Raw genomic sequence first — 23370 nt, forward strand, 5'->3', positions numbered from 1 at the left:
TAAACTGACAATCCTTTTTTCAAAGAAAAATTATGACTAATACATCCTCCTCATCACATTTGTGTGTTCTCATTTTACATCTCCCATCATGTAGTGCATTGAACTGCAAGCTCAAGTTCATCTACACAAAACTTTGACTTGGGAAGGGCCACTAAAACAATTCAGAATAATTTACTGTATAATGAAAGGTCAAAGACTTTAGTATCTGCTATAAACATTCACACTGCAATATAACCCAGATGATAAAAGCTAAGTGAACCGGTTTAAGTCACAAACCGTAAGTCACATTTTAAAGAGCTTTCATGCCTGTGGAGAAATCTTATTTTGTAATTATGCTCCCCTACAGAAGAAAATTCCCTTTGTCAGTAAGCAGACACCTCCATTTGAAACATAACAGTTTCAAGTACCCAATTAATTATTGTTGTCTACCGTATACCTGTATCCATACTCCCATATCCATTTATTTAAACAATTCTGTAAAGTCTGAATACATTTTACTTGACGTCAGAGGGAGAAAAACATCTCTATCTCTGAACAACAGTAATAAAGACATCTGAACAACATCTATGGAGAACAGAATATATTAAATTTTGTTTAGCAGACTACCATAAAATTGCATTAATTCCAAAAAAAAAAAAAAAAAAAAAACCCAAATGTTTTTCTTGGACTACTTTAGCTGCATTTACAAGCAAAAAGTAACTAAAATTGCTTTTTTCGATAGCTATCTTCAATAAGCAATTTATGAATTAAATCGCCCGTTTCTGGATATCTTCATCTGACATCCACCCCTTCTGATCTGTTTCACTAATTGAATACAGTGAAAAACACAGGCACCCACGCCCCCAAAAAACCTATACTATGGGTGACATGGCCAAAACAGATGCCAGAGAGTATTTTTCTTCATCTACATAAAAGAAAACCCAACCTATGAAAAGTCAATTTACCTCATAAACTAGTTCCAAGTGCTTAGCCAGGAACATTCTCTTCCAGTTCATTGGTTCGACTTCAGATTTACATTCAGTATGTATTCCCAACTTATTACATTTAAGCACTTGTATTTGTTTGAATATGCTTAAATCCTATGACAGGCTATCAGTTTAAGAAATAGAAACACCATTCATGAAAATAAATTATTTTGGGAAAAGTGTGAGTACAAATTAATTTCACCGATTCAGAGCACAGCAAGACTGGAATCTCTTGCACTAAATGGAAAGCAGACCTACTGCGTAACAGTCCCTTACAAAGAGAGTTAACTGACTAAAAATTTACCTACAAACTGATACAACAGTTGTTTGAAGTCACATTTGGATACAAGACAGAAGCAGTTGAAAATGAATTTTTTAATTGAAATTTTGCTGTAGGTTCAATTTAGTGTTTGCATTTTTCTTGTATATTTAAATTAACTCTGAGCACGTCAGTAAAACTAGCTGGACTGAGTGTTGGCCCCAACCGACTTGAACCAAAGTCAAAGCTACTGCACCTCCAAGGTTGACTAAAAGATCTTAAATTCAAGTGAACTGGTGAAGTCTTGACCTTAAAAAGAAAAACACAAATTAATGTACTCTCACCACTACAAACAATAAAAAGGGAAGTAAACTATTACAAGAGCATGCTTGAAATCTTAGATTTTAAACAGGAAGCTGCCCAACAGAAAAAAAAAAAAAAAATCTGATTGCACGGGACTGTCAAAGTTGAGCTGTAAAATTTCTCTAAAACTCTTTTCTTGCAAGTCTGAATGCCTACTTTGCTTTCATTCAAATCAGAACTCCAGTTCTGTGTTGAAGCGTATATCACAATGGATTTCCTGCCGAGACTCATTAAAATGGTAGTTCTTGATGAATAGAAGTATTCATCAGTTAAGGAGACTTTATGATACAGATTTCCAAGTTAAGTTTCCTTCAACATATATTAGTTATTAGCTTGAGTTTACTGAAATCACTCATCCATGTGGTTTTATTTACTACTCTCAGTAGAGTCAGCATACATGCATTAGAAGAAATTTAAATTTCTAGTCATGAAGACAAGCAGAACCCAAACCCTATGTACAAAACTCTAGAGGCATAAATTTCATTACGAGGTCATGGAGTCAAACCACAGTATGCAGAGTTATATTTCATGATACCTCTCTGCATTCAACAGCAATACATCTGTAATACTTCTATAAGAAATAATTTGCAGCAGACTAGTATGCTAGATCAGTTTTACAGTTTTCACTTTGCCACATTTAAAAAGATCATGACTTAGCAGTACTAGCTCCTGAAGTATCGTACAATGACATCAATCCCAGTTCCATTGCTGGTAAACTGTAGACACTACTGTTTCTTTAGACTTTTTTTGGATGCTCAGAAAGGCAACATATTGTGCTGTAAAGTAACAGGCCAAAGGGCCATTAAGTAAAACTAGTCAACTACACTGAATATGACTGGGTTGGAGTGAGGTTAGAAGAAGTTAAACCATTATTGTAGCCTAGGATTGTGAGACGAATCAGCATTGAGATTATTACTTCAAGCACTCAGAACAAGTTCTCACAGCCTCTAAAGCAAAAAGTAAAGTGGATAAAAGATAATTAAGATGAACTTGTAAATTGATGCATTTAATTTAGTTGGACAACACCCATTTGCATTAGCTTCCAGGGAAGAAGTTGCATTTGTATTTTGTCTCATCATACTCTATTTAGATCAGGTTGCTAGTTTTCATCTCTTTCTACACTAGGAAACTCAATTAGAACCATGGTGTGCTTAAACTGAAAAGAAATTTAAGGTACAAGGTCACCAAGCCACCATTAGGCTAGAGCAATTGCCAGCAAAAACAATGCCGCTGTAGGCAATCCTGTGCTATTATAGTTTTCTTCCAACCCACAGAAGACTTAACGTCAGACACACAATTTCTCTACTTATCATGCAAACAGCTGTGCCTCAATTATAAACTAAGAAAACAAAGGCTAATAAGATATTTATATGAGAAATCAAAGATAAAAATGGATGTTAGAGGGCACTGAATGCATTATTGAGTCAAACAAACAAAACCATATTAAATCACACAGTCAGGATTAAAGGACACTAATTCGTGGCCTCTAAAATACACTTTAGTCATCAGTTAACTTTAGCACATTACCCAGTAACCTGAAGTTACCACACAAATAAACGGATGTAGTACACAGGGGTGGGGGATAAAACAACCTGAACTTTGACTTCCCCTTTCAGTAAACCTTGCATTAACCAGATGGGTTCCTGCACCTCCAGTGGGTCCACTTATAAACTCACCCTACTATAGTCACAGCAATTCATAAGTGATATAAATCTGGGCAAGACACAGGCCTAGGGATGGAGGTGGAAGCAGAAGTTTCAACTGAATAAGCTCAGAAATCACAATACTCATACATGTCGTGTCCCATTTGTTCAGTATCCTGGAGATTAACAGAACACCACCTGAATTTTTGGGTGCAGACAGACTACTTTAATTTCCCAGTACAACTGAAGTACATTTTCATGTATTTAGCAGCCAAACCAATATACACACACTCCCTTGTACCTGCATATGAATAGTCTGACAGAGGACTAACCTGTGAATTATTAGTTATTATAAACATTTAGTACATTATTTTTAAAGACCTGCCAAGATAATAATGGTTCAAATTTTCGAGATAGTTTGTTGTAGCGGTAAATTTAAGTGTCAGCATTTGTAGTAGAAATATTTGCAGTGCCAAGAAGTGTTGCAAAGAGATTTAAGCACCTGTGGCATCTGACTCCACCAGACAGTTTTCAGCTCAAACATGAGTATTACAGCTGCCACCTGCTACACAGTTTGAACACTCTCCAACATTTTTCATAATACCAAAATAATGTGCCGGACAACACAGATTATTTCAACCTCCTAAGTGAGAAATGCTTCAAGTGTCTTTCCTACAACTTTATTGGACAATTAATTTTATTTTTTATTTTTATTTTATTACTATTACTCATTCATTACTGATTCACTTAAAAGATTACGGTGTAGCTCTCACAACCTATTTGTCTTCATAAAACATTCTGAAGCATAACAAAATCCACCTAGAGGAAATAAAAAAAAAAAAAAAGCTTATTCTTTCTTTTTATCTTCAGATGAAAATATCAGCCTGGCAATTTTTTTTTCTTACAAGAATAACTTGAAAGAAAAAAAGAATAACCCCAGAACCATGGCAGGAATATCCTAACAATCTATACAAACAAAGTCCAATAAAAGGCCTTCAGTTTCTACACCAATTCTTCTGGGACAGACGGGACCTGGCTATTTAGTCTTCCTGTTTACACAGAAACAGCCACATGCTACCCAGCAGAGGTCGAAGTCTTTTCCACAGAACTTTCAAAATCAGATCTTGGCTATAGAAGTCAAGTGTCCAATAGATGACATAGTATTACAAAAAGAACCACATAACTCACCAGCTTGGTGGTGGTCATACTCACTTTGAGGTTCCAGGCCAGTAAATACGAGAAGTTCAGACCCACATTTCTAACTACTTAGAGTTACAGAAAATTTTGCCTGTCCACCTCCAGAAAGACAGTGCACACACTATGAATAATTGCAACAAATAAAGCTATCAAGAAGTTGAACACGTCAATTTGAACAGTTCCACCTGACATGGAGCTTCACGGAACTGTTGCATGATTTCACTCTAGTTATTTTCACAAGGTGAGATTAGCAGCACGATCTTGTGTTTATACAGTTTTGACAATTGTGATTAACAACTTCAAAACTCTTTTGTGCTAAAGGCAGCTCCACTTACATTTATCAATTGCTTCCCCCTCATTACAACTTTCTAGTTAACAAAAATATTTGCTTATCTCATTTAAACTTTGGGAGAGAGCGCTACAGTTGCAGACAGTGCATCTATGAGTCAATACGTATCTGTACCCTGATTTGCCATTTTTACTGGAATGCCACGGATAAGTGAACTTAATCACATTTTCACCTAGTGACTAATTTCAAAAGCATCTTTACACAAGCAGTAACTGATTAGAGCGCTGTTACTTTGGAGTTAAAACTTTACCGTATCTAGGCTTATGGACAGGAGATGTATATGAGTTAAGGACATATAATTTAATCTCTCAAGCCACGGTTCAACAGTCTCCATGCAGATTAGCTTATATTTCTTTATAGTGCAGGGCAGAGACACAGAAATAATAGTCTGCAGGCCAAAGTCCATCTACTACAATATCTCTTCAAGTTTGAAGCACAAATTTCTTATGCAGCACTCAAGAGATTACCCTGCTTAGGATAGACTTGCTCACTTAGAAAAAGGCTTAGGTTCTTAGTCCACTCCGATGGAGTGCAGCTCAGGACATCATGACATAGGGTACAGAAGAAAAACCTATGGAAGAAGAAAGATGAAGAGCACAGTGTTTCAAGAGGAAAAAAAAAAAAAAGAAGGAACCATGAGGGGGAAATGGGGGAATTTAACAGCCACTGCATGAAGAGCTTCCCAACCAATGCAGTTTACTACTGAAAAAATCCACTTTACTACCAGAAGTATGATATTGCTTTAAAATTCATTTCACCCTCTGTTTAGGCAAATTAGGAGCAATCCTTATTAAGCCCCCTGGGTACACACCACCCTTGGGGGCTATGAAACTTGTTACTTTCCACACCCACTGGAGCCAGGCTGGTAAGCGTATCGCTAAAAGCCGGAGAACTTTTCCTACTCGCTTGGAGGTGATGCCTGAAAGTATGAGCTATCTGTAAGAGGTTTTTTTTTTTCCTGCAAGCTTCATCTTGCCCTGTCACTCCCTCCTCCCTCTCTCCTGGCTTCACTGCACAGACCAAACTCGAACGAGGAAGTCGAGATCTGAGGGCGGAAGCCAAGCCCAGTGCAATGTCTGCAAGGAGGATTGTCAGCCCGTGACTCAGGCTACAGCCCTGACAGCTGCCAAACGGTCCCATTTTCCCCTGCCCGTTACTTCCAAAGGACGGACACTGGAAGGCGAGGGAGCAGAGGCGGGGGGGGAAGGAGGGAGACGCACCGGAGGGAGCGGGCAGAGAGGACGGTCGGGTGAAAAAGAGCGCGAATATCGCCACCCCACCTCCGGGAAGGCCAGTTAGCAGGGCGTGGAGTGAGGAGAGAGGCAACTCCCTGGGCATAATGCAACCCTACGGCGCGGCGGCACACATACGCCCCCGGAGGAAAGGCAGGGGGGGAAGCGGGGGGGGAAGGGGAGGAGAGGGGGGTACGGGGAGCACCCCGGGCACGGCAGGTCGGCACCCAAGCCGGGCTGCCTCCCGGGGGAAGGCGGAGGAGAACAGCGGGAGAGTGGCACCCTCCCGCCCGCCCGGACAAAGAGGCGCGAAACCCGCCGAGGGGGAGAACGGGGGGGGGGGGACGGGGACGGCAAGGGACAAACCAGGGCCACCCGCGCCCACCCGATCGGTTTTACCTGAGCCCTGCTACGGCGGAGGGAGGAAAACGCCGCAGCGGCTGCGCTCCTCGGGGCGAGAGAGTGGCGTCCTCAGGCTGCCGGCTCCTCCCGCAAGCACCGCGACCGCCTCTCGCTCACCGGCACTGCCAGGCGCTCGGCCGGGAGGAGCCTCCGCGGCCCGGCAACACCGCCCCCCGCCCCGGGCACCGCCAGCCAATGGCGGGCGCCGGCTGCGGAGAACTGACGGCCGCCGCCACCAATGAGGAGCCGGCCGCAGGGCGGAGGCGATCCGTTGAGGAAGCGGTGAGCCGTTGAGGAAAGGAGGCGGCGCCGTTAGCAACGCCCGGGCGCGCGCGGAGCCCAGCCCTACCGGCGGGGCAGCCCGGCCCGGCCCCGCGGCCGCCCGGGCGGGGCGTAGGGCAAGGCTGGCACCGGACGCCGAGGGGCTCGGGAGGGGCGGGCGGACCGTCCCGGCCTTCCCCCAGAGGCCGCGGGGCCAGGCCGAGCTCCCCCCCCTTTCCTCTTCCCCCCCCTTTCCTCTTCCCCCCCCTTCCCTCTTCCCCCCCCAGTTGGAGCAGTGCCAAAGCCGCTCCCACAACCCCCCGCGCCGGGCCGTGCCAGGCCAGCCCCGCCCCACAATGCCCCGCGCCGGGCGGGCACCGGCAGCCTGGCTGGCGCTCGGCGGGGCCCGGGGTTTGCCGGCCTCAAACACCAGCGTGCCCCCCCCTCCCCTTCCTCCTCCCAGGGCTGGGAGAAGGGAACACGGAGTCAGCCTCCGGGAGCAGGGAGATGGGTTTGCGGCCGCGTCTCCCGGAGGGGAAGTCCTCGGAAATAGGGGGGTCCCCACTCGGTCAAGAAGTCCCTTCACAACCCTGTTGTCTTATAGTGCAAAATAACGGCGATAGGAGGATGTAAGTCAGAATTTGGTTTCATCCGATCAAGGGACAGAACTGAGGAGGGCAAAAGCGTCAGCGTAAGCAGCCCCTGGTGCTGCTGAGGTGTTCAGGCAATCTGTATGTTAAAGGAGGCTTGAAATGAATTAAAATAGGCATGCCAAAACAGTAGAGGTGTGAAAAGATAGAGATGATGTAATTCTGTCTCTTTGCATTTACTACAGCGTTCCTTAAGGCTGAACTGCAGGATGAGTAAAAGGAGGAGGTAGTAGCCAAGGCACAAGCCCTTCTGAAGAAGAGTACAGCATACGTGAGGCCGTATGTCAGATCTAGCTATGCAGACGAGGTTTATTGTGCATTTTACAAGCATGCAGAAATACAAGGCTCCTTTAGGGCTTCCTACTTTCTGCGAGGAGGACAGATTTGCAGATGTAGGTGCCAGTGACAGAAAACACACGGTGCAGTTTTACTGATGTCAATCTGAACATTACAAGTGGAAGAGGCAAATGAAGTGACGGAGGCTTGAATAAAAAGAGAAGTTAGCAAAGAAGTGTCTCGAGTAAGTGTCTCTTGTCGAAGTGAAACACTTCAGGCTTAAAAAGGTTCACTACAGCAGTCTGGAAACAATGCTAGACCTTTGTATCACAAGACACAAAAGGCAGTGGGAGAAATTACTGAAAGGTTTGTACAGCTGAGTATCAGGGATACAGAGGTGTCATTGTTAAAGGCAGAGATGAAAAATGTACATACAGGTACAAAATATAAACAAGAATTTAATTTGGCAGTGAGAAGGGAACATAGAGGACAGGTCTTCGCTAGAATATGAAGGCAGAAAATGAAAGGAAGCTGGAATTGTGACAACCGAAGGTACCTGCATAACCAGATACCTTAGATGGTGAAACAATCTGCAGTATCCAGTGATTCATTTTGATCCATGAAAAAATGTGACCAACATACGGAAAGGATATTTACTTGTTGAACAACAGAGTTTTAAATTCTCCCACAAAAATGAAGTAGAATGAAAATAGTGGAGGTAACTACATGTATCAAAAACTTTTTAAGAACAGGAGCAGTTGCCTCATCACCCAAGTGGCTAAGAAAGGAAAGGTAAGCGAAGGAAAGCAATCAGTATCAAGTCTAAATAAAGCTTTTGTAGGAGAAAAATAACATCTGGGAAAGGAAATACAAACGGCAGAATGAAGCGACAGCAGTAGTAGTGTGGGAAATAAAAGATACTAACTGCAAGCGTGAGATGCAGATATAGAAAGGCTGCCACAAAGTTGTTTTTGAAGACCGTATGATACTGGACATTTTATATTTTTTTATTCTTTTCTGACTCTCATACTTTAATATTTACTCTGCTCTTCCTAATGCTAAGATTTAAGTCTAAGGTCAGGCTAGACTGTCTTCTTAAGGTTTGGCATTTTTTTCTTTTTTTTTTTCCTTTTTTTTTCTTTTTTTTTCTTTTTTTCTTTTTTTTTTCTTTTTTTTTCTTTTCAATTTGAGAACTTGGCTCCACTTCTGTTTAATCAATATCAAAACTTTCATGATGACTTCAGCAGTAAAGCATCAAAACTGAGTTCAGAACAAAGATTGCTGTAGGTTTACACCATCCTTTCCCCTAACAAAAAGTGTATCCAACCTCTTTTGAAAACTCTGCGTATTTCCCTCATGGTCAGATTTGTAGGTGTGTGGTAGTGGAGGCAAGTCAGATTTGAAATGTCTGTTTCCCATAGCTTGATTACTTTGAAAATAAGTGCAACAAGTTTTTGTGTTGATCTAGTGGCAGGAAGTTACCCAGGAAAGGAGACATACCTCAGAGAGAAACAAGTGTGACTAAAAAAAGCTATCATATTTATTTTATGCATCTCTTACTTTCTATAAATTTACAGGATGTTTATTTGAATCCTTCTGATCAACTTCACTCACGTTTTCCATCAATGTTTGCAAGCCAGCATCCTTTGGAAGAACAAATCTGTAATGGTCATTGAATTTTGAAAAACAACATCTCAACAGCAGACAGATTTACGAGTTTGGTGGGAGTAAATTAATGGTTTGTAGTATTTCTAGAGGGGAAAAAGAATAATCTACTAAGCAGTGAGCATCCAGAGATGCTTCTTCAATTTGCCAGCCTTAACTAGAGACCAAGCAAATGCCCACTTTGCTGAACTACAGTGTTTTTCCCCTACACTGGTCTAATCCAAGACAATTCATCTTAAGTTTATTGGCAAACAGCAAACCCTGGGAGAAGCCTGCGCTTCCGTGATCAACAATAAATGCAGGCACATTTGACTTCTATATCTGACAAACAAGTAAAGTGGCTAAATTAATTTTGGTGAATAACTTCCAATGCTTTGTGAGGCAGAAGAAACCTCTTCCAAAACTAGTTTCTCACTGACAAGCTTGAGAGAGTGAAACAAGAAGAGTGACAGAGACAAAAGGTGTTTACTTCATTGGAGAAGTCACGTTGCTAAATGCTAACCGCAGTGGCTGTAGACAGGAACCGCATGTGTACAGATCTGGAGAATGTCACAATCTGGTATTGCTAAGAAGCCTGAGCTCTGCTTTTGCAAAAGCCTGAAACATCAGTAGTTTCAGTGCAGATTCATAATTAGAATTTCTCAAAAAAAGCAGTCCTGCAGTAGCTTTAATATGTACACCCATACAAATCAGAGCTATAAATACAGATGAGAACTTGATGGGTTTTCACGGACTGTAACAGAAGTAAATGGCTCTTCGGAGGTGGGTCTGTAGAAGAAAGCCACAAGTCTGTGGAGTTCACGCCTATGTCCTCTGAACAACCTGAAATTTGTCTGCAATTTAGGCAACATCTCTTAGCACACAACTTCTTTTTCCTTTTATACCAATTCTTTATATCGTTCTGCTCTCGTAACAAATGCCAAATCCAAACTGTGAGAGTGCAGGAGGTGGAAAACCAGAAACCTAAGATGTGGAAGGAGTGAAAGCAAGTGATGTTTCCACTGGGGGGTCAGAGCTTACTAATTTAGTGACTAAACTTTTAAGCCCGAGTTCTAGCTCTGTTCATCCAAATCCTATTGGGAGCAGCTGATGTAAAAGAGCTACACTGGACCACAGTAAGGGAAACGTGGCTCGGTAACCTGTCTCAGAAGCAGCCAGTAGCAGATGTTAGGAGGAGAGTAGCCCTTTTCTAACAGAATGATGTTGCCCTTAGCATGACTACCTAACTTCTGGCGTGGCTGTGGAAAAGGTAGGGTTTAATTGACTCATTTTCATAGGTTGGGGTGTGATGCCCTCTTCATCAGTAAAGCTGGTTTAAGGTGTCTATTCCCCCGCTAGCCGTTCATTTCTAGTGTTGTGTCACAGCTTACCACCTCTCCAGTGGTGCTGATGCAGGTGTTTCAAAAGCCATATTGTAAACTGGATCACTGAAGTAGAGTTAAAAAAGAAGGTTAAGAAAAAAGATCAGTTCACTGATCTAGTTTATAGGCCCACAGAGAGATGCATCAGCACAACTGAAGGGTTTAAACTGAGGCACTGTGACAGGAGTCTTTCAAATTGACTTTGCTGATGGAGAAAATTTAAGAGGGAACTCTACCTGCACCCCAAGACTGGGGAGGAGCTGCCATACTCTAGCATTTAAAACAGTTACTCTACTTTTCACCTCTCCCCAGCCCTCCACCCACACAGTCCCATGTGAACAATCTGCTGAACTCCTGCTCCCTCATTGTGGTTCTTCCTTCAGCTTCAGTAAAAGAGGAACACGTTTTTACTCTCTTAACACATCAATGACAAGATCTGCAGCTGGAACACAAAGCATTTGCAACATCTTTGCTGGGCTGGGATACCAGTCAGAGGCATAAATCTCTACCCATTGGTTATGTAGCGCAGTAAGTATATTTATCTTGTGCCAGAGTTCCTCCTTTCTTTGTAAAATGGGAGTGACATCATCTTGTAGAAGGGACCTCTGTTGGGGAAGCAGGTTATCAAACAGCTCTGCTTTGACTGAAGTCATGGAATTATCTTCAGAAACACACCTAAATGAAAACTTCTGTCTTAGACAAAGGAAAACTGTTCTTGGAGCTTGTGAGTTCCTCCAAACCCTGAGATGGGATCACAACTGTATTATGCATGGTTAGAGACACCACATTCCTGATCTGACATACTTAGAATAAAGGCCCAGAGCTCTTTACCTCCAAAGAATTCTAATGTAATTACCTCTACCATCTAAATGCAAGCACAATGCTAAACAACAGGCATTTTTTAGTTCAATATATCCCCTTTCTAACCTTGTTTTCTCTAGCCCTGTTCTCTTGCTGCTCACTATTTTCTATTCAATTTTAAATTCAGAAAAAACTGGCATCCAACACCATTATACAAAAGGACCAACAGGAATACAAGCCACCCAGCAAAAGTATCTTTGCCCCAAACCCAAGATTTGGAACACGAGTTTTCTGCCTTGGGCCTACCCAGACTTGTCCAAAATGCAAGCAGAACACATCCTGTTACCTGCCTTAAATAAGCACAGCAACTCTTTGACACAGAAAACGTTTTCACACAATCTGTTACAGCTTAGCTCCTTCAGTGATAATTCAGCCAGTACGATGCATGTAATTTCAGGCTTGTCTGGCCTGGCCTCACAGCTCCCTGGTTCAACAATTGCTAAGGATCCTTTATTAACATCTCAAATACCTCCTTTTCCTTCTCCCTTTCTCAGAGGGGGTAAGAAATGCTTCAAATTCCTGAGTTTAGAAGGGCTTGGGGGCATTCTTCTTACTCAGCAGAGGATAAGTGAAAGGAGAATAACATCCCTCCCCAGTCCCTCTGTCACCCTGCAGCTGTCATGCTTGTGATGCTCAAGTAGCAAACATACTACCTGATAAGGAAAAAATAGTTTAACGAGATTGACAAATCCATCTAAATGCTGTTTAATTCATCCTGATAAGGTACAGCTGTGGAGAGCTTTATGCCACCTTTGCTTCTCTTTTCCTTCCCTAGGTCTGAGACTGGGCTATGTTTTCACAGAACCAAGAATTTAGTAGCAGGGTGACTACGCTATTTAGAAAACAGAACTAAGATCAGAGAATATATGAAGGTGATAGTGTTTAGCTAATTCACTTTTTTTTTTCTTCATTGTTTTAATTGCTTTTCAGCATCAGTCATCTTTAATGGACCTCTAAACAAAAAGCATCTAACTGGATGTTGACTTCTCTCTTCTTCTCCCCAAGCATCTTGCTATAGCAGGAATTTAGTCTCCCTTTATTTTTTTTTTCCTCCCTACAAAAACATGAGAGCCCTCCTACTTTCAGCTTGCTGCCTTTCCAGAGGTTACTGTGTGAGCTTTTGCTCCGCTAATGGTGCCTCTCAGCTTACCTCATGTTTGCTGTTTGTTTTTGGGCTCAGCCTGCAATAGTAATCAAGGCCAAATATTTGCTCAAATGAAGTGGCTCTGTGGTTCTCATTCCAGGGAGCTGGCTGAGGACAAAATGAAACTAGCTCGAAATATTCTAGTATGCCCAAGAGATGCTAGAAACAAGGGATTTTTCCAGTGCTGTAGAAAGTCATCCAGATTCTCATTATAGCTTTGTTGTGGGAACTGCAGGGGAACTAACTCGTTTATAGCCTGCCACAGTTAAAGACACCACTTTTGTCTGCCAGAAACCAAAGCCAGTCCGGTCAAAGCCAAACTTTGGGACCAATCTTTTGGGCTGCAACCAGGAAGACTCAATATGAAGTGACACAAGCATTCGTTTTCCCTCTTCTGCAAGACCGAAGCCCACATTTTTCTGATAAGAGGAGGCTACATCCTTTGTGCTTGCAAGTCAGTGGCAGGTCTTATAAACACACCCACAGATTCTCAGCATAACATATTGCAAGCTCTGTGCGTCTGGAGCCAGTGCGTGCTTTGCTCAACAACCCCCTTTTCATTTCTGCCAAGATTCCCTCCCACATTTGGGACTTTTTTTCCTGCTCCCTTGAGAGCCTCCTCAATTCTCCCAGCTCCTCCGGCCTCCCACTGTCAGCGTTGTCTGTTCTGTACAGCTTTGCCAATCTGCTCTGCTGTCGGAAACATGGGCCAGTGCTGGAAACAGGGCCCAAAGAAGATCCATGCGTTGCCCTCATTCTCATGCCCCTGTTTTGGACAGGTGGATGGACCAGAAGACTGAAGTGACAGTGCTGGCACAGAAGGCAGAAAGTTAGCCGGGACTTACTGAGGCTTTGTAGGATGTGAGAAAATACCAACAGATAAACAGGAGGTGCCATCACTGTGGGAAACCACCTTTTAGCCGAGGTGCAGATGAGCTCCATTTAACACAATTACCTTCTTTCCCATTTATCAGAGCATTGTTTCCTGGGATTATTCTGGAACAAAGAAGGCAACTCACTGGGCATCCTGTGTGTTTGCATAATGCAAAATTCCTGTCAAAAATCAATACCTCACTGAGGAATAGCAGGCTGCTGAGCTGCCCAACTGCAGACTAGCACCTGCTCTGCAATATTTCTCAGCTACCAAGAGACAGGAAGGTGGTGTTTGGGTAACCAAATCCACAGGACAGAGGTGCTCAGAGGCTTCTTGTGAAATTACTCTACATGAGGTAGCAACTTGTGTTAGGCTGGAGTGTAAGGAGTCCTGCAAGCACTGCTGCCTTCTGCCACTGGCTCAGCGGAAAAAAAAAAAAAAAGTTAAAAGTTTTTTTGCGGATGAGAATATTTCCCTTTGAGTTACAGACCCAAGTGTGATATAGATCTAAAGCAGAAAATAAGATAGCTCTGCTTTGTTCTACCTCATGGGTCAAGGCATTCAACCCATGGTAAATCCTGTCCACTCCTTCCTTGTCTTGTCTGTTTACACATGGAGTAACAGCATCCTTAAGCCTCTTGCTACTCTACCATTCTCCTGATCACAGCTGCGTCTGACACTAAACTTGAAACACACACCTGTACATAAGTTTGTGGCTGATTGCAAGACAGCACAGAGGCCTATAATTTTTTGACTCTTTATAGAGGAATGTACATATATAAAAGCCTTTTGAATTTTCATAAGCCGCCCCTTAGATGTGGGATAGCGAAACACAAAAAGATGAAAACAAGATGCTCACCCGATGATTCAGCTTTACTGCAAAGTTTCTTCTAGCAGCCATCATAACCCTGAAAATAATCATCCCAGACCCTTTTTCCTGTGGGCTAATAACACATCAGTAATGAGGATCATAATTTTTTTGTTCCCACTAGGAATCCATGAGAAAGAGCTTTGCATTACATGGAGAAAAAAGAATTACATACAGGAAAAGATGGTATGTGTATGTTGGGCTTTTTTTTATTTAAGGAATGCTAAATCAGGTTTGGCTTTGCTAGGGGACATACCAGCTGTCTCCAAGCTCATTTTATTATGATCTCTCTTGTACCTTAATTGAGAAAGCAGGGTGTGGAAGTTTTAACAAAGGCTCCCCTTTGTAGTGTGTTAATTAGGCACAGGACTTAACAAAACCCCTCAGTTATAAACAATTACCTTTCCCCAGGCTTACTTTCATTTTCATGCTACTATGTTTTTACTAATTTTCTATTAGCTTTCCAGAGTGGACAAGGCTAATTTCTAAAATTAGTCTTCTAATTAGCAAAGGAAAAAAAAACACCCAAGCAGGAAAATATGTAAAGCAGGAGGAAAAAGAAAAGGTATAATTAGAAGCACTTAAAGATGCCTTTTTTTTTGGTGCCTCTTCAGGACACTGATCTTTTCAGATCACTGTAAAGTCTCCTTTAAACTGAAAATCTATATTATGGTCCCCTGGAAGTGGTTCTGGCTGTAAATCCCTGGGGATGGGAAAGAATCTGATCTGGGTTTGTGTGGCCTGAAATGAGTGCTACCCTCACCCCCGCAGGAGGAGGAAACAGAAGAAAGTGAGAGGGGCTGCGAGCTGTAATTCCTCCAGACCCTCTCCATTCATTCCATTTGGAAAGCAAAGATGCTTTAAAAAATATGAGGGCCCTGCTTGGGCCACTGGACATCTTTTTGCCTGCTGGAGTCCTAGCTGGCTGCTCAGCATGCACTCAGACCCAGAGACACACAACAGCTGGGAAGGGAGAGGCCTCTGCCTTCCTCCCTGCCAAGGCTGTGCTTCGTCCTGATGGGAATGACCTCACCTCTTGGCACCGAGCTGCCACGCAGGGGAGCGCCAGCCACCCTGGCACTGGTACCCCTATTCCTCCCTCTGCCTCCTGGCAAGGGAAGGAAGAAACCCAGGAGCTTGGGGCAGTCCTTCGGCTTCTAAAAGAGGCAATCCCAATGATGGAAAACTATTGTAAGGACAACTGCTGTCTTATTGATAAAGGTTTTACACCCTACATTGGCATGAAACCTTTCACACTGCTGTTCTCTAATCTTGTTCTCTGTTGAATTTCTGGAGAAAGGTGGAGTGAGGCACTTTAACCCACAGTATCAGAAGAAGCGTGTTATGATTCAGTCTCTAGTCAGTGTCACACTTCTGTTGTCACCTGTGATAGTGCTGTTTGCCCAAGACCTTTACAATGTAGAAGGCACCCAAATATTCAAGCATAGATGAGGGGCTACATCTGCATTCCCTGAAGGTTGCCTTTGTGTCCAAGAAGTTGTCCGGAAAGCAGGGAAGCACTGTTTATGTGTGACTGGGGAAAGAGTAGCTCAAGCTACAGTCCCAACACGGTCTGTGTCTCCTGGCCCGCCAGCAGATCTGGAAAAGACTGTCTAGGGGAAAACTCGTAATTCTCAGTGGCAGCTTCCCAAGCATAGCAGTTCTCATTGGGAGCAACCTTGCCTCTCCTCTCTGGAAGAGAGTGAGGATAGTCTTGTGAAGATACCTAATGAAGATTGGCATTCCCCTCTTTATTCTTGCACATCAAACCACAGTTCTCCTTTCTCACTGCCTTGCAGTAGCACAGACTGATTCTCAAGCCAAGATCAGCTCCTGTTGTTTTCCCCAAAGAGCTTTCAAGTTCAAACAGACCAGACAAGCTCCGTGTGAGAGAGCAATCAGAAGTGAAAAAAGGCTGAGACTGGCCCCAATGCCTGCAGCAGGTCCCAGGCAGGAGGTGGGTACAGGATACTGCCCTGAGTGACCAGGTAAGTCAGGGAACCAAGGACCCCATGGCAGCACAGAGCTGCTACGTACGATGGAAAATGTTTAAAGTGCTGTAGTTGGGGCCCACAGGAAACTTTTGGGAAGTGTGTGCTGGGTCTAAGACAGGAACCAAGAGAGTCAGTGTTTAAAATATTCACTGACAATGAATTGCTTCATTACTTAGAGAAAAATTGAGAAGGGGGCATGGAGTAAAAGTCAGCCACATCAGGAAACAGGCAAATAATTGTCTGACGGATACACCAGGTCTTCTGACTGCTGGTCTAGGACTTTGCTGCTGCTCAGCCCACAGTGTCTTCCTCACCATGATAAGCTTCTCCTCTAAGAGACAGCAAGGTCTCCTCTGCAGTTAGGCATTCCCTATGGGAATGCGCTGCATCTCAGAAAGGTCAATACACCCTCAGAAGACCATTTTCATATAGAGAAAAGATGGGGGAAGGTGGCCATTTGAAGGCTTACATGCTAAGCATAAGACCCTGAGGACAGCCTCTTCCCTTGACACCAACAGGAGGTACTGCGCAGCACAGCTATGTCTCCCCCGCTGCATGCCCCAAGTCCCCAGGGGCTGTGTAGAGTGCAGGGGACCCTGCAAGAGAAGTGCCACATCCATGCTATAGGATTAGAGCCAAGCTCAGCAAGGTGGTGCGATCCCTGCCTACATGCTGATCAGCACGGCTCCTTCCCTGTCGTGCAGTCCCCTGCCTGGGTGCATCCTCTCCTGTGGGATCTCACGCCCTGGAAAAGAAGCAAGCAGAAACGTCTTGCGTAGTGCTGCTTAGTGACTCCGCTAGTGTCTTGTTTTGCCCTGCTGTACTGTTTTTCTGTCTCCTCCTACACCTTCCCCTGTACATACACCCTCAGTTGAAGAACGAAAGTGCTACGCTTTAGAATAAGGAAACTTTTGGCCCATGAGCTGCTGAAGAAAGACGCATAGGGATGTGAGCCACAGGCCTCCTCCCACAGCACTTTGTAAAGCAAGTGGATATTCTCAGGCAGGAGGCTTTCTGTGCTTTGAACCGTCCAAGGCAAGGAGTCGTGCAGGGCAGAGCACCTGGAGAAATTGAACCTTGTGGCCTGGGCTTGCAAATCCGTGAGCAGAGACATAGGAAACACTGCCTTCCTGGAGTTGGAGTGGGGAGAGGAGCCCTGGAAACTACAAGCAGGAAGAGCCTGACTTGGGAAGGTGCCCAATCTTGCACAGAGCGAGGCAGGTAACGATCATACAACTATTTATGGCTCTTTTTCATTGCGACAACCACAGCCTTATATGGGCAAGAGCGCTCCACTCGACAGAGAGCTGCGGAGGTGGAGCCTCAAGGGGCACTCCTGATGCTTGCTCCCAGGCTATCTGCCTGCACAAGCCACTGACCTCCTTCCTGGGAAAAACCCTGGGAACCCTTGCTGAATCCAGCTGTTTAAATTTCAAACTAGAAAATGACCCAGCACCCCTCCCCTTCTCCCCGATACCTCCTACTAGCTGGAGCTGTGGTGAAGCAGAAAACGTCTGCATTCGTAATGTTGTGGGTATCTGGGAGCAGTGGGTTGGAGAGTCCCCCACATCCAACGTGGGAAACCTCTTCCCATCTGGTTGTGATACTACTGAGAACCAGAAGAAAAAAAAGAAAGGAAAAATAAACAACCCACCCCCCACCCTCCCCAGTGTTGCTGCTTGGACACTAGTGAGTGTGTGAAAGGCTGCAGCTGGCAAATCTGGTGTACAAACTCCGTTGCGTATCTTTTTGCCTCTGGATGTGCTCGGGAGCCCCCCCAGTATCTCTGGCTTGGCTGCCAGTGTGCACATTGGGTTCTTATGCATTTCAACACCATCCAATCCACCCAGTTGAACTGCGCTGGAAACTGCTTACAAATAAAACTGAACATAAACATGCCAAAAATGTCACTGTCATCAGATAAGGTTGCTATGCACATAAAATTCTTGACACAAGTTCATTAAACCAAGGACATGAAAAGTTAAGCCACATGCATACAGTGGCTGGGATGGGGAGGAGGGGGACAGCAAGCGGGGATTCAGGCTGTAACTCTGTTTTCAGGCCTGCTGCCAGCCCATAGGACATCACCCCAGTGTGACTCAATTTCTCCCAATGGGAAGGAAAAAAAAAAATTAAAAGAAATGTCACAGCACCCACCTCCTTCTGTGAACACTGGTGTATTTCGGGAAGGAGCAGCAGCCAGGGATTAGCCATGCCCCTTGCGAGCTGCGGAAGGCTGGCCTTCCAGAGGACAAAGCACGCACTGACTGCCAGCCCTCAGCAATCTTTACCAAAACCAGTCATATTTAGCACTCCAGGAGGCAGTTATCTCTGTTTTATAAGAGAGGAAACAGGCGCCAAGAGCTTCCTCTATAATACACTTCTTGTCTTTATGGCTATGTTCAAGTTGCAGAAATGCAGGGTTGAGTGGGCTAGGTGCTACCACATAGGCTTACCAGTTCTCAGACACCCAGGTTTGCACAGAGCATCCAGATATAATGACCTTCCCTAACACATACTGAGTTTTTATAGTTCTCAAGCCGTATTATTTTAAGAGCCAAGGAGGGCAGGAGCTGTGGGAGTGATTTCAGGTGATCCCCCCATCTCCTGAGCTTACCACAACAGCCACCCTTTACCTGCTTGCAGGCTGCCTGTGGCTCGAGAAAGAGAAGCTGTGCACCCTTTCCCCGGGATGAGTGACGTGGGTTAGGTTAACCTACAAGGGAGGAACATCATGTTCCTCCTCAGCCTCACAAGGGTCAGGGTTGAGGCTTGATGACTGCATGAAGCCAACCTGAGTCTGAGCAGCACCCGAAGGAACAAGTCCTGTTCCCCTCCCTCCTCTGATCTTCCCACTCCCACTGCCAGTCCCAGATGACACAGCCAGCTGATCCATCTGGAAGCAAACTTGAACCAAAAGAAAGAGAGATGTTTCCAGCTTGATCATTTTCTTGGTCCGTTTGACTACCTGGGTGCTCAAGAGGTGCTGGAAATGCACGGTCATTGGCAGCCACACATAAGCTGGTCAGAAGCTATGAGGCAATTGCAGCCCAGGAGGGGACAGAAAGCCTCCTTTCCAGTGATACCATGAATGAATTTACTCCAGCTGCATGGCTGATCACAGGGGTTGTTATAGCATCCCAGGTGCAAGTGCTTGCAATCAGTATTTGAATTAAGGAACACCTATTGCCAAACATGTAGGATTACCAAAATCACAGCATCGCGTAGTGTAGGAGATAACTTTGGAGATCTCCAGTCCAACTGCCCGCTTGGAGCAGAATCAGCCTTAAGGTTAGATCAGGGTGTCCGGGGCCATATCCAGCTGGGTTTTGAAAACCTCTGAGGATGGCAAATCCACAATCTCTGGTCTTACCTCTTGTCCTTTCACTGAGCACCTCTGACAATCTCATTCTACCTTCTGCATAACCTCCATTTGGGTAGTAGAAGACAGCAGTTAGATAATCGCCCTCCCAAGCCACCTCCTCTCTTTGCAAACCTGTGCAGATCCCTCAGCCCCTGTCCATGTGTCAGGTACTCCAGCCCCCTGGCCCGCTTCAGGCTCTTCTCCTGGAGTCACTCCAGTTTGCTAATGTCCCTGTTGCGAGTGCAAAGGACCATCGTGAAGCAGTCTGAGGAGTTGTCCGTTTCACCTCCTGGAGAAGAGCAAGTGTCTCTGCCTACTTGTAAAAGGATGAGTCTTTGCGAGCGCGTTTGTTGGGGTGTGCACGCACAGTGCCAGCCTGTGTTAGTGCATGTACACAGCGTCACACAGGGAGTCGGTGCATCCGCCTGTCATGTGAATATTGGCTCAGAAGTTTAGGTCATAAAAATGGGTGCAAATTCATTCAAGTCTGGGGAGCTGTGCTGACTTCTGTGAGCAGAGGTGTGTTGCAGGTACGCTGTGTGAATGCTGTCCGTGTGTGTACCCAGGGACATCTGTGCACCGTCCTTCTCCTTCAGTGGCTCCGCACCTTAGCAGTCACAGATCCTCCTTCCTGCCTGTTATCGGAGATGTTGACAGTCAGGTCTAAATCTGGTCAGGTAGCTTCTCAGTTACTCACCTCTCAGTTATTACTCTGCTTCAGTAACCCTGAAGCTCAAGGAGTCAGTGTGTACCAGGCGGTAGCTAGGACTGGAAGACAACAGAAATCATGTTCTGCTCCGGTGATGTTGCCCGAGGGCAGTGCATCACTGCCATGATGTCATAACTGTGAGGCACAACCTTCAGAGCCGTAAACAAGAACACCCATTACTCAGTGGGCCAGCGGGTGATATGAAAGGAGGCGAGCGAGAAGGAAGACCTCAACACTTTTACCTGCTTGCTGTCCTGGGGATAATGGTAAGCAAAATGACGTGTAACTGCAAATCAGCAGTGCCTTTTGCAATACCAGGATTGCGGCGTGATGAGCGATCCCTCTGAAGTCTTCATAAAAGATGGGAAATGGGGAAAGCTGAGGTGAGCTCCAGGCTGTGGGTGGGAGAAATGCACCAGGAGGATATGAGATGTCAGGTATAAGGCTGACAAATAGGTCATGGACATGACAGGGAGGGAGGGAGGTGGAAGGCAGGGACAGGCCGTCTCTGCACTGTTGGCTGAGTGTGCAGCTCAGCTCCCCCTGGTCCACCTTATACAGCTGAAACCCCATCAGGAGGAGTCCCTGGAGAGAGTGCTTGGGGCACTTCAGTGCAGGCCACACTCCAGTTCCTGCGATGTAGATGGACTGGGCATGGTAGGGCCAAGGGTGGACCAGCGGTTGCCCCAAGCCACAGAGGCTGCAGCAGAATGAGAAAGCCCGAGAGTGCCGGTTCTCAGCTGGTCACACCCACTCCTCATTTTGCAGCAAGAACTGCCATCGAGCCTCTATCATAACAGAGCTTTGGTGCTGCAGCCCGGGGTGCCTGGATGTCTGACACAGGACAAGGGGTGCCGGGTAAAGACCTCCTGAGTGTTCAGCTCCATGCCAGAGCTCTGGGCTTACAAAGAAGAGGAAGCGAAGCAATGCAGCCTGCTATGGGGAACAGAGATGTAAACCCGGGTTAACATAGGGTGAGGTGCTCAAAGGCCTGGCCTAGTTCAGAGCAGGGCAAAGTTTGCTCCCCAGCGACAGAAAATTATTATAGAAATGCAATAAAACAAGTTTTTACTATGAACCAAGGACAGGAATCACCAGCTGTTCATGTCACCCAGCTCCCTTTAGTCAGAAACAATTTGGGGATGGCCTTAGGTGGCATGAGCAAAAGCCAGTCAGGTCAAGTTTGAAACACAGAGCTCGTTCCGGGGATCAACATCTCCTTTTGAGACCCTTTAGTCAATCCCCAAGCAAAGCAGGGAGGTAAAATACAAACTCAGCTCACCTTCCCCTTTAGTTCCACCTCTGGACCAATGGGGCCCAGCTGGGATGTGATGGGAAGCCATGTCTGCGCCACCGCCACTGCTGGATATAGGTTAGAGGGCCCAAAATACGTGCGCAACCACCATATGCCATGGGACTTTGTTCTCTGCCCAGGGTGGCCCGTCCCTCCCAGCTCTGCAGCCTGGTATATCTCACCAGGCTTATCTGGTCGTGTGCCCTCCTCCCTCCCCAGCTGTACCCCCAGGGCCAGGTTTTCCTGCTTCACCCCAAATGCTTATTTTTATTATTTTAGAACAAACAGAGCTGCGTCTGTTTTGATTTCCAGAAGAAGGTTAGAGGGAGGTCAGAGCTGACATCTGGGCTGGAGATAACATTCCCATCTAATTAGCAAGCCCTGAATAACGAGGGCCTTCCTGTCCCATCCCCCTGTCCTGGTGCGGGAGAGGGCAGAGCCAGCAGCGGCTGGGGAAAAAATGGGGCAGGAGAATGGCCCCATTAGGTGGCATTTTATTTCCTAGAGCCCTCAGACAGAGCTCGAGGGGCTGCTGAGAGAGGTGCCTATGGGTGACGGTCGGAGGCTGCCCCTTCTTCATCTCTGCGTGGGCACCGTTTGCAGGCGCCCAACCTCCATGGCCCCTTTTTCCAAGCGTTCAGCCACGGTTTTCCGAAGTGCCAACAGTGCTGCCAGTCACCCCCGCAGCCTCTTTCCCGGGGACAACCCGTTCACCCTTTCTGCAACGCAGGGTTATGAATTTAAACGCCCTGGGTGCTACCGTGGCAAGAGAAGACACTGGGAGACATGATGTCGGTGGGAGACCCAGACGAGATGCGTGGTGGGGTCCCCCCCTGGCGTGGCTGAACCCCCTGCTGCCCTCCCCTCCATCTGGGGAGCCACACATCGGCAGCTCCGTCCCCGCTCTCGGAAATGGGGTCATTTATCAGGGCGGCACAGCCCGCCGGGCTGACACGATGCAGCTGTTTGTGCGCAGCAGCACCGTGGAGAGGAAGCGGCCATGGCAGGAGCCGGCTTTGACCGGGATGCTGGGCTGGGGCAGGGTGGGAAAGGGGCAGCAGTGCTGGGGAGACCCAGTTTGTGGGGACTCCAGCAATTTGTAGATATATTCCCCCCTGGCAGCAGGGCACGGAGGCGCTGGAATAAAGCCTGACTCAGCTGGGGGAAAGGCTCCCTGACTGAATCACCCCGGGCTCTGCACCTTCCCTGCAGCTCCCCCCGACGTGGGCTGGCTGTGCCCAGCCAGCGCTTGCAAAACCCCATGAGATCATGGGCGCAGGCAAGCGTGGCAGGGGCTGAACCGCAGCCAGGTGCTCTCCAGGTGAGATTACAACACCGGGAACATCTCATCCATGCAAAACCCTGGTTGACACCCCTTAGCAGAGCTGGTGCCACACCGACCTGCCTGCCCCATCAGCCCTGTGGCCGGGGGTGGAATTTGCTGCCGGCAGCCTCCGACGTGCGGCCGCCCTCGCCGGAAATGCCGCAGCCTGTTGATTGCTCGGAGGGGACGTGACCTTCATTCCTGGCCTCGGTATAAAACCCCACAGAGGGAACGAAAAGGAGGCAGGGGAATGAGGCTCGGATTTTAATGCTGGCAGAGCTTGGCCACCCTGCCCCTGGTTGCAGGCTGAAGAAG

At 46.0% G+C, this 23370-nt stretch overlaps 1 protein-coding gene across 2 annotated transcripts in view; it reads right to left on the reverse strand.

Annotated features, from left to right (window-relative positions):
- The window catches only part of MYH9 (myosin heavy chain 9), a 70753-nt gene extending 64219 nt beyond the window's left edge, over positions 1-6534 (reverse strand). Inside the window, exon 1 of one of the 2 annotated variants that reach the window (XM_074162853.1) lies at positions 6408-6534. The gene's annotated coding sequence lies outside the window, so the exon portion shown is untranslated. The remainder of the gene's footprint in view (positions 1-6407) is intronic. The other variant, XM_074162845.1, reaches the window with a different exon arrangement.
- Positions 6535-23370: the final 16836 nt, after the last annotated feature.

The sequence above is a fragment of the Numenius arquata genome, chromosome 2 (genome assembly GCF_964106895.1).
Source record: "Numenius arquata chromosome 2, bNumArq3.hap1.1, whole genome shotgun sequence".
NCBI classification, from domain to species: Eukaryota; Metazoa; Chordata; class Aves; order Charadriiformes; family Scolopacidae; genus Numenius; species Numenius arquata.